Source organism: Epargyreus clarus, unplaced genomic scaffold (assembly GCF_041222505.1).
Source record: "Epargyreus clarus isolate Ecla_fem2 unplaced genomic scaffold, WU_Ecla_fem_2.2 ptg000015l, whole genome shotgun sequence".
Lineage (NCBI taxonomy): Eukaryota > Metazoa > Arthropoda > Insecta > Lepidoptera > Hesperiidae > Epargyreus > Epargyreus clarus.
The window spans coordinates 13814869-13827467 of NW_027332223.1; the positions used below are offsets into that span (position 1 = coordinate 13814869).

A 12599-nucleotide genomic window follows, 5' to 3' on the forward strand; every position below is an offset into this window, starting at 1 on the left:
AAAAAACGGGTAAAGTTCTACGAAGATCTACTCAAGAAAGTTAAACAATTTGGCAGTAAGTACGATTCTCATTAATCCCTCGACTATTTAAATCCTGTTTCACCATACGTTAACTCTATAGAAAACGAACTTTTGCCCGCGGCTCGCTCGCGTTACGAAGTAATATTATTAACTAAGAAGATTTATACAAACTTTCATCCACTGTTTTATCCCCTTGGGGGTAGAATTGATCAAAATTCTTTCTTAGCGGATGCCTACGTCATAACATCTACCTGCATGCCAAATTTCACCCCGATCAGACCAGTGGTTTGGGCTGTGCGTTGCTAGATCACTGTGTCAGTCAGTGACCTTTGAGTTATATATATTTAGATTAATTAGTAAATAACGTATGACGATGATGAATAAGTGGTCACTGGTGCCCGTGAATATTTATAATCGACAAAAAAGATGAAGGGTCAGTTATAAATAACTATACTACTCCAGGAGACTAAATTAGAATTACTCATAATTCTCTCCTATTTCATACAATATAATAGCTCTGATCCTATTATAGGACAGAAATAAACAGGCGTTTGTTTATGGCTATGACTACTTACAGCTATAGCAGATAATAAAATAAAATAATAAATATAGTTCAAAAAACTAAAAAACACGCTTTTATGATAAAATTAACTAAAAAGTAGAAAATCTAAATGAATCTAGGAATCAATTAAGGAACAGTAAATAGTATAATTGTGAAATAAATCTACAAAGTTTGAACGAAATCTGGCCGTTTAAAGTGGGTCAAAATCGCGCCCAAAGAAGTCGGTTACAAACATACAAACAAACATACAAACATACAGGTAAAGCTAATAAAAAGCGTGTAATAAATAGCTTTAGTTGCTCCAGAATGGTGGTTATATTCTCTCTTCAGCATTGATTACATATGTATAACAAATAATAGCCTATTTTGTTTCAGAAATGACGGGGTAGTATTTTTAAATATGTTAATGCCTATATTTTTGCTTAAAACGTTCTTATGTATCAAATAGTACCGTTAGCTATAATTATATAGTTTTACCATATTATAAAATTGTAGTTTATTTTACAACAAAATATTTTTATAATGTCATACGAGTTTTTTGTGGAACGAAGTGATCTATCATCGTAGGGATGTAATAATTAATTTACATGAATATATTTATTTTATGAAATCCTTACTTAACTTTAATCTTTAAGAACTAAAATTTCTTATATTAAGGTCGTCGACAAGAAATTGTCTATTTTATATGTATTTAATTTAAAATATAGAAATATAATATCTTTTTTATGTTCTTTCAATTATTGTAATGTTTATGTTTTCGAATTATTTAACTTAGCCAATAAAAAAAAATACATTGTGTTCAACGAAAATGTTTTCGATTACTTATTATATCTATTGTCAGATATTAATATTCAAAATTCAGTGAAGTATATAAAATAGAAGACAATGAATTCCATAGACATTTCAGTAACAAGATTTGCAGACGCATATCGAATGCATCAATTCATTCCTCTCGGGTAGGACTTTCGTTATTTCCCAACGGAGATGCATATCTTTGAGTTTCTGATAACTTATACGACTTTTGCATCTAGGGAGATAAGGTTCGCTTTTGAGTAATGTGATATTGGATGTGACTTTTTCTATTGAAGCAGAGAATTTAAATATAGTTTAAATGAAACAAACTTTTATATTTTTAACAAATATTAGAAGTTCAAAATAGACGTTAGTACTGCATATAGCTGTAAAAAAGGCAAATAGAAAAAGAAATAAAGAGTAAAAAATAATAACAGCGTTGTAACAATTCAATTTTACCTTTTTTCGACTGTACGCCCAGTTTATCTACAATTCGCGGAAAATAAATTTCTATTCCGAAAAGTTAACTCCACTTCATTTACGTACCAGGGATCGAGTTTATTTTTTTCTGTTATTTGCACTATATTTAGTTGCAATGTAGGCGGACTCATAAAACATAAGTCGACCGACAAAAAAAGTTTAAACACGGTTTTACTGCAACTATATTGACTTCCTTAAGCGTTTATTAAACGAACTTAGCAACTCGAGGCTTCCACAAGACTCTCACGTTAAGCCTGCACTACTTAACTTGCCAGCTTTCACTTTTGCATACTTTTGCATACTTAACCTAATGGTACATGTGAAACTGGAACTACTTCAGATCACACCGTTTTGTCAGTCACGTAATCATTTAGTTTATTATAGATGTCAATGGGCGGCAGTGACCACTTACGAGTACGATCAAGTGAAACAATCCATTAGATGATAAGTGGTATATTTCTTACTAGCTTTTGCCCGCGGCTTCGCCCGCGTGTAAAAGAAAATAATATGACATACTAACATACATAAAACTGAAAATTTGTACCTTCATTGGAATGACAGTGGCGCCATCTGGCGAAAATTGGTCGTACCAACTCTGGAACTTTCGTGGGCTCATGGACAACAACTTTGCTAAAGATCATCACTTGATCAAATGCATAGTTTACGATTCAATCCTTATAATATCGATTGAAATAATCGATTTTTGTGGTTCAAAAGATCGATTCTCCGAATAATCGATCATAGATCGCCATCCATAGTTCCCGTAGGATTACCACGATAGAAACTATCCTATGTCCTATCTCGGGTCTCAGACTATCTTTGTACAAAATTTCATTAAAATCGTTTCAGTGGTTTATGCATGAAGAAAAGACAACCAGACAGACAGACAGACAGAGTTACTTTCGGATTTATAATATGAGTAAGGATAAGGATTACAATCTTATAAAAAAAATTACCGGGTTGCACTCCGGGAGTTCAGGCAGAAGTGAAAACACGACCTGAATAATAAAATATGATATAATAATTAAAAAATGAAACTGATACAGGATGACATCTTGACGTTTGCAGTTTGCTTTGCCGTCTTACGAATTTTCGATCAGAACACGTGATCCTGACGCGAGTTTAACATTTTTTACCCATCACAAAAAGTACACAACGCCGCTAAAGATGTTTTCACTTCAAAAACAAAGTTAAAGTACTTACTCGTAACTTAATAAAAATGTATCTCATACTAAGCTACGAAAAATTTCAATAAAAAAATAAATCACCTCAGAACAGTTATAAAACAACACGAAGAGAACAATTTGCAATCAACGATCAGAACCAATCTCTTCTGAGTTTGAAAGTTCTCAGACTGAAGTGGATCTTACCACTAACAAATACTTCACCTTGTTCTAAGCTTCTTCGGTTTATTTTATTTCTCCATTTCAACGCGAAGAAAGAAAAATAACCGACTACAAGTGATTAACAATAGGGGTTCGTTATTACTATTAAGAATTGAAATGCAAAAATATTCTTTAATTATAAATACTTCAGTTACAATACATGTTACAATAAAATAGTAGGTATTTTAAGTATTCTTCTTTCGTGCTAAATGCTCCTTTTTTGAAGGGTATATCTTATACATAAAATTCGCGTGCCACAATGTTCGTTACCGTACTCCTCCGAAACGGCTTTACCGATTTTCACCAAATTTTATATGCATGTTCAGTTAGTCTGAGAATCGGCTACTATCTATTTTTCATAGCCCTAAGTGATAAGGTTGTTCACCCTTAACATTTTTTCATTTATATGGCAACACAACGTTAGCCGGGTCAGCTAGTTTTGTATATAATATAGATAGATAGAAGTAGTATACGAGCATGCAGTGCACCTGGTGTTTGCTACTGCCACCCATGGATATCTGCAATAAATTCTAGACAAGAACAGATTCCCACCTGAAGTCGATCACAGATGCACTGCTACTTCTAAGGACTAAGACAGAAGTCTAAATACTTGTTGATGTATGGTAAAGTATTTTTATTTTATACACACAGTTGGACGGTAGGTGCATATTGCACTGTTCATAAATATATATGTCGGAGAAAGACGTATGTTTCCCCACCGCGCGGCCACAAACCCCGACTCCGCTAGAGACGTCTTAAACTCTGATTGGTTATCTTACATAATGAAACAATAAGCCAATTAACCTAATACAATCATTACACTGGCTGATTAATCGTTAACCTTAGTACATGACAGAAATAATTATAATTTAGGTAAATGTTGCACTGTTAAATAATCGTATTCTAATTGACCGACAACCAGTCCAATTCCATTCATATCCTCCGACACATATATTCAAATTCAAATATAATTTATTCTAAATTGATTAATATAATGAATGTACGATAGGGGTAAAATCACCTTGAATAGTTTCGGCTGGAATTGGTAGAAGACTCAAATTAGACAACGCACTCCGTTGTTTTCGACAGAACCCGTTTTGAACATCAATAATCTACAGTCGCTTCGGAAGCTGTTTCTCCACGGCGAAGAAGCGGCAAAAAAATCCATATGTGTGCAAATGTACATCTTTTAAAAACTACTATACTATCAAACATGTAGGTCACATTATTAAGAAGTCCTTCACCCTGTATATGAGTAGAAATATCTAAGAGCTACTCGAATTCAAAGAACAACACAACATCACTCGATCGCAAAGTTTCCCGGTGGTCAAAGATGAAAACCCTCAGATGCAAGTTTACTAACACGAAAACTTCTCGAAGCCAACACACTCGCCAGCAACTAGTTGAACTACTCATAGTTTCTACCTTTTCTTTCACTAGTGCAGTCCGAAGTTATTTTTCTTTTGACCAAGAAACTTATAATTTATCAACGACACACGTTGATGACCTAAGGTGAGACTTTATCAATTCATACAAAGTTGAATACATCAGTTCTTGTAAAAAAGTTCATTGATATTTTCTTTGTAATCAGCTCAGGCAGATATTCTAATGGTGATTCATTATGTAAAGATTAATACTAGGTTCTTAAAAACCCTTAGGAGACATTTTTTCTTGTAAGCAAAGAGCAAACAGAATTTTTTACTTAAGATTTTTTACTCTTGAATATGTTTACCTAAATTACTTATGATTTCTTTAATTATTAAACTTAAACACTAATTAATTATTATATAAATACATACATATGAATGTTCGAGAATTTATTTAACACTTCATTTTTTAACTTTACATTTTCGCTGTCATATGATATTTTCTTTAAACCGATAGATATCGAAGCGATCCGCTTTGCCTCATTATCGTACAGGAAGCGTCAACTGATATTGTATAAAAGACGATATTGTTGATGAATCTTTTCTGAACGATGTCTCAGGTATGCAAAAATATAGAAATGATACATATTATAAATTGATATTGATTCAATTTTCCCCTATCATTATTATGCAACGTTATTCAGCAATCAATGGATTGCTTCTTATATATTTTAATGTTGTACCAAGTCTTCATGTTGATGAATAGTAATGGGTTGCCATTACAGAGCCAATTCTGGGAAAAGGTCTCATTTTCAAGAGGAGTTTAGGTATAGGTATAACCTACGGCTCTCTTCAAATGCGAAAAAGTAGACAAGCCTTAGACAACTTTTTAAGAACTATGTTATAAAGGACTAAGTTATGATGTTTTCCTTTACCGTTAAAGGATCATGTACATGGTCTATTATTATATAAAGTCGAATTTGGAAGAATTATGAAATTATAATCGTTTAAAATTTGCAATACAATATCAGTAGCTTTTCTTGCAATAATTATTCCAATTTCCATCTCAATTCTTTGGCGTTCTTAAAACCCAGTCAGTAGTAAGTGTTGGCAACTGTAATGTTTTATTCAGCGGTTGTCGACACGCTTCCTGCACAGTAATGAAGCAAATCGGATCGCGTCAATGTCGATCGCCAATAAAAAGCGCTGCAGTAAAGTAATAAAGGTCACGGAGCCGTGATCTAATTGAAATGTCAACTCAGTCGCCAAGTTAAAAACTCTACTAACCTTGTCAACATGTTAGTACTTGACATTAACGTGGTATTTTTTATAATAAAGGAGTAGTAGACGAGCATGCAGTCCACCTGATGGTAAGTGGCTTCTGCCGCCCATGGACATCTGTAATCAACCCCAGATAGGATTTGATATTCCTACCTGAGGTCGGCCACAGATGCGCCGCTACCCCTGAGGACTAAGCTGGAACGCCTCGTAAAAGTCTGTCTCCCTTACCACACCCTACAAAACCAGAACACAGCAGCGCCTAACACTGCTGTTATTAGGTAGGAATAGGTGTGGCGGTGGTGCCGCCGGAGCCGAACCACAAAGGGTTCTACCACCTTTTAAATTAAATTATTGTAAAATTAAGGTATTGTAGTAAGTGGAGATCATTGTTAGCATACAATTATTATAGGAAAAAAATCCCAAGTTAAAAAAATGGTTGAAGGAGTAAATCTATACTTCGTAAGCAAATCATTATTCCTTGGCGTTCTTAAAACCCAGTAATAAGTGTTGGCAACTGTCATGTTTTATTCAGCGGTTGTCGACACGCTTCCTGCGCGGTAATGAAGCAAATCGAATCGCGTCAATATCGATCGCCAATAAAATCGCCAATTCTTTATACAATAAAAAGTGCTGCAATAAAGTAATAAAGGTCACAGAGTCGTGATCTAATTGAAATGTCAACCCAGTCGTCGAGTTGAAAACTCTACTATCCCAGTCAACACGTCAGTCCTTGAGCTAAAAGTGTTTTGTTCAGGATTATATTTTATTTTCTGTTCATAGTCTACTAAACTTTGTGCATAATTACGAGGAGAAACCCTATATTTTTATATATATTGTTATTTATAACAAACTTATATTTTTTATATTATAATATTAATTAATTAGTTAACAATTGAAGATTTTAAAAGCTTTAAAGCTATTACTTTATAAGCCATTTACACATATGTATGGATATGAAAGTATGTTTATATTTAAGCCAAATCTAATACACGACAGCTGAAATCTCCGTATAACTTGTGTAAATTCCACTGACTTGAAAGCTAAGGAACTTTGGGCGCAGTGAGAAGTGATCTGTGTCGCCGATATTAGCTCAAATTTATTATGTGCTTTAATTTAACCTAGTCGGGATGATTTGAGTCATAATGTCAAATCGCGGCCCTAAGGCGATATGGAGAATAATGATAGATGGAGAAGCAAAGGGATAGTAATTATATCCCCGCAATTAAAGAAGAAACAAAGTGTAAATAAATCTAACTTTTTTTTTCAAAATATAAGAGTAACAGACGAGCTTGCAGTCCACCGGACGGTTAGTGGATACTACCGCCCATGAACATCTGTAATCAACCTCAGATAAGATTAGATATTCCTACCTGAGGTCGGCCACAGATGCGCCGCTACCCCTGAGGACTAAGCTGGAACGCTTCGGAAAAGTATGTTTCCCTTACCACACCCTTCAAAACGGAACACAGCAGCGCCTAACACTACTATTATTAGGCAGAAATAGGTGTGGCGGTGGTACCGCTGGAGTCGAACCACAAAGGGTTCTACCACCTTTAAAGAATTAAAAACAATTAATTTAACTAATTAAAAACAATAGTTACGCAATAATCCATAGCCTTCTTTGCAAATTCGAGCTGCGTGGTTGAATACGCTCTGAAATACAAAAGTGGGTATTAGTTTAATCTTCCACATAGCAACATCTAATTAATTATTTTGTACCGTCACGCCAATAAGAACATAATATACGAAGCAGGTAACATTATATTTCACCGATTCCTTAATTATTCAGAGCGGAAGGGTGGGTACAGAGAAGGCGTCTAAATTGTATATTTCCTTGTCAGCTCATTAATTTCTTAAACTGTTCGGAGTTACGGATATTTACTCATTTCTATTTAAACTGAATTCTTGTTGAAACAAGAAAACATAATAATGTTACATAAACATAATAACAAGCAATAGCTTGCTTCAAAATTTTTTGACGTAGATATTTATGGTATTGAATTTGCACGAATAGAGTTATCCGCCAATTTAGGTGGTAAAATATCCGTTTTCGTGTTCAAATGTGGTACATCCCACTGTGGTTCAAGCTCGATGGCATCATCGCCTCGCCTTTTTTTGTTTTTTTTTTGTTTGTTGACGAGGGGGAAACTTTCAAAAGGTACCATATGTCATGGGAGCGGCACGGGGTTATGTGGGATTCTTACCGCACTAAAACCCCCCCGATGGCCGTCCTCGGCGCTGTGCAGAGGACTCCGGGATCTCCAACGGAACGCAACCGGAGTCCACTTGGCGCGTTGCCCCGTCGGACTCCGTCCAGGTGAGCTTGAAGCTCACCACACCATCTGGTGTTCACGACGGTATGCGACCACACATACCACCGTCAATCCCGGGCTTGCTGGCCGGGCGGTTCGAGCTCCCACTCTTGCCGTCCGCAACCCCGGAAGCCCCCTTTGAGTCGCCTCTTACGACAGGCAGGGGATACAGTAGCCCTATTCTGGTCCCGGAACTACAGGGACAATCATCGCCTCGCCTACTTCAGCTTTAACACAGCAGTGCTTAACACTAATGTTACAATTCTCTAGGTGTGAACTAAAATTTGATGGCACCACTTACCATCAGATGTACTGCATGTTCGCTTCCAGCTGGCATCCACCGAACCGAGCCGGCATCCACCTTCCACCGACCTGCACTGACCCGCGTGATGGCGCAGTTATCATACCGGTCTGGCACACAAACGATTCTTGGTTCGATCGCCAGCTAGACAGATATCTAAATTATGAATTTAAATATATATTCTCGGGCTGTAGGGTTGTGTGTGCTGGAAGCGTAAAAAAACCTAAAATAATCTTAATCTTAATTAAATTTAGTAGCACAGACATACGTTTAGTCACACACAAAGTTCAGTATGAACGCCGCAGTGTGATCACGTTGGCACAGTGAAGTCGGGCCGCCTGATTAGATTCCATACTAAATCAGTTGCAGGAAACTGGTTCTTTGAGCGGAACTACTTTCCATTCCCACCTTCCTCGCATTTCCAATTTCAAACTTCCGTATAAGCGCTCCTCGGTGATAATTATGTTCATTCGTCTGGCACTTGTAGTTGGTGCATTGTTGATGTAAAATTACTTTAAGTAAATTGTATGTACGCTAAAACCTCGTTAGGTAACGTATCTTCTTACTAAAAAAGGTAAAGCGGACCATTCATTTTCGAGTTATAAAGGCACAAACAAAAAAAAAACAGACATACCTACTTATATAAGTTACAACTTTTCTTATAAAACAGATTTAGGTGAAATAATAGGTACCTACCTCAGATCTCATAATACAATCTCTCTTTTTTGATGATATTTCAGACGTGATAGTGATTCCCAGGCTGGATACACAGTCAGATTGTTGATGACTTTAGAGAATTCTAAGTCTTTACTTTACAAGAATAGTTGTCAACCCGTTATTGTCATATATTTGAACCCGGATCTCCTTCCAGAGTGAGAAGGGTATCTTCCATAAGTCCCTTGGACTCCATAAGTCCCTTGGACATAGGCCAAGTGAATATTGGTATCCTTCACACACGTTTGTCAATTAGTGTTAAAGAACATTAACATAATTTTCTCCAAAGTCCCTTATTAGATTTTTAATATAAAATTTCGCTGGCACGATATATAGAAGGAAAAGCGATAACCTTGCCTTCTATCGACTCTAATGTCCCAAATAAAATATTACACACTTACTTACTACAGATTGGAGTGTCGCTTGAACCGCATTGCGCTCTATGGGCACTTGCCAACATGCAGATATCGTGGGCTTAGAACAACTTGTGTGCCATTTATGCTTCCATACTCGATTTTCCTACTTTTCAAGTACATAGTTGTGCTTACAACATTTTACTAGAAGGAGCAAACGATCATGCAGTTCTTGTGAAGAGAAGGCAACTGTCGTCGTGGACAAATGCGTGCAGTCACCCATAAAACAAACTTAGTAAATCTTTAAATATAATATAACTCAAAGGTGACTGACTGACATAGTGATGTATCAACGCACAGCCCAAACCACTGGACGGATCGGGATGAAATTTGGCATGCAGGTAGATGTTATGACGTAGGCATCCGCTAAGAAAGGATTTTGATCAATTCTACCCCCAAGGGAGTAAAATAGGGGATGAAAATATTACTTCGTAACGCGAGCGAAGCCGCGGGAAAAAGCTCGTTTGTAAATAAATCGCAAACTACATATGAATTCACATGCCTGCTCTTAAGTCGTGTAATTTCAATCCCTCTCGTTATATAAATACAACGTGGGACACGATTAATAGATTAAAGCCAGAAGATGACCAGCAGTCTATCTCTACGAAGATATTCATCTATTGTAGTTATGATAACGTTTACGACAACAATGATATATTTTTAGGATTTCTTTATGCTTTGTTAGCGTATCCACTGTCCCGACAACGAGCAACCAGAGGAACATCATGGGGTTTTATCTGGTCCATCCTCTGTGTTACCATTGTGACCAAAAGGAACTATTGCAAGGTTTCGGAAACACTGATAACTAGAAGCTTGTATTTAGTAGTATACAAAGAGCTTTTTGGATGGGTGAAGTCAATATTACTAGCTAACCCGGCAAACGTTGTGTTCCCATATAAATAAAAAAATGTTAAGGGTGAACAACCATTATCACTTAGAGGTATGAAGAATAAATAGTAGCCGATTCTCAGACCTACTGAATATGCATATAAAATTTGGTTGAAATCGGTAAAGCCGTTTTGGAGGAGTACGGTAACTAACACACACGAGATTTTTATATATAAGATTTCTTATTTATATAACTAAATATGATGGTGTGTTGGTTAGTTGCATGAAAAAAATAGTTTGTACTTAGCATTAAAAGCTGTGCTACGTAGAAAATATGCTAGGGTTATTTAAATTTCAAATAGGTGGACGGCACTGCAATGGATGTATGTAAATTATATTCCCCTTTTTATGTAACTTTCTGTTATTTTATCATCATTATCTCGTTACGTTTCACCGATCTTGAGGAAAACGTTCAGTCGCCGTTTTGCCGTCTTGAAATATTTTTGTATTAAAATTATACTGATATTCTGAGACGTTGTGAATGAAAATTGCTTATATACTTATTCATTTCATATATATTAAGTACACTGGTAAGTTGGTAAGTAGTCACTGCCGTCCATGGACATCTGTCATCAACCCCGAATAAGGTTAGATTCCTACCTGAGGTTGGCCACAGATTATTACTGATAAGTATATCTCCTTTACTACACGCTCTAAAGCAGAATACATTAGCGCTGCTGTTATTAAGTAGAAATGCGTGTGGCGTTGGTGGCCTCCAAAATCGTACCAAAAATTAATTCAAATTTATGATTTGAAATAGGAAAAAGTCAAGAATAATTTGATAATTTTTGAGCAATCAAGAGTACTTTAATTTTAAATTTGTTTCAACCTTTATTAAATTAATCATTTTTTATCTGAACGGAAAGTAGAGCCCAATTAGTGCCATTGCTTGATGATACATAAAATACTTATTGCATGCATTATCTTCACACAGAATAAATAAACTCTTTAAAGAGGTTTAATAAGAATTAAGTTCTAACTTAAGAAGTACAATACACGCTACAACTTAGTTCAATTGAAGTGCACTTATGAAGTGGTCTGCACTTTAGAACTTGACAAACGCGTTGAGGGCACAATAGCGCGTTTTTCAATACAGTGCTTAGTATGAAAGAAACTTAGAAATAATGAAATAATCCCATTCTATAAGCGTTTATTTATCTTGCTTTGTTAATTTGTATTTACGAGTATTTGACGGTCAAATTGAAACCAGTTAAGCTCAATTAAGTGAGCTGAAATTTCATGTACATAATTACTTTAGTAACGCCATTTTAAATAAGGCGGGCACAATACAAACCTAGAGGGATGATTACGGCTGATTGTTTTAATATCTAACTGGCCGGGATAAAAAAAAGAACCCTTTCTATACTCACAGCCCCACACTAGGATTCCCGGTATCATGAGTTCTATGGACACACACAGACAAATACACAAACACCCAGACCCAGACACTCAATTCTTCATTTAGAAATCTGTCTGGCCCCGAATCAAACCCAGGACCCTGTCCTTCAGACCGGTATGATGACTGCTCCGCTACGCGAATCTTCATTATGTCGTACAAGCCGACATTACAGTTATCTCTAAGTCATGGTTAGGTTATAGTTAAGTTATGGTCTATGTAGAAAAAGTAACACAAAACAACAAGTAACTACACTAAAAGTATCAAAGTGTCTTTCAGAAATTTACAAGGAACCTATAAAACCACAAACGGTTACTCGTAGTACAATTTTTCAATTGAGATCAATTGTAGAGCAAATTTTCACGCAATTCCACTCACAAAAAATAAACCAAGGAAAAACTACGAGACAAGACTGTTTTCCTCTCAAATGAACTAACACTACATAACATACTTCCATTAACCGAGCAAACAGAACAAAGCAAACACGGCTTTCGGTTAGTTACGACGATTGTGTGAAGTGCGAATTTTTGCGCGATTTTAATAAGCGACGGTTTTTCTTTATAGACACGATAGGGGTTCGGCGTGAAATTGAGGTGGTTCTTATGGCTAAAATGGACTAAAAAAGATGCATGCCAGTGCACGTACCTGGTTGATGAAAATTTACCAATTAATTTTAACCAATGAGTT

The 12599-nt window shown here is 35.9% G+C and overlaps 1 protein-coding gene across 4 annotated transcripts in view; it reads right to left on the reverse strand.

The window, feature by feature from the left end:
• Pde1c (Phosphodiesterase 1c) overlaps positions 1-12599 on the reverse strand; it is a 254027-nt gene that overhangs the window by 97734 nt on the left and 143694 nt on the right. The gene's annotated exons all lie outside the window — the stretch shown is intronic.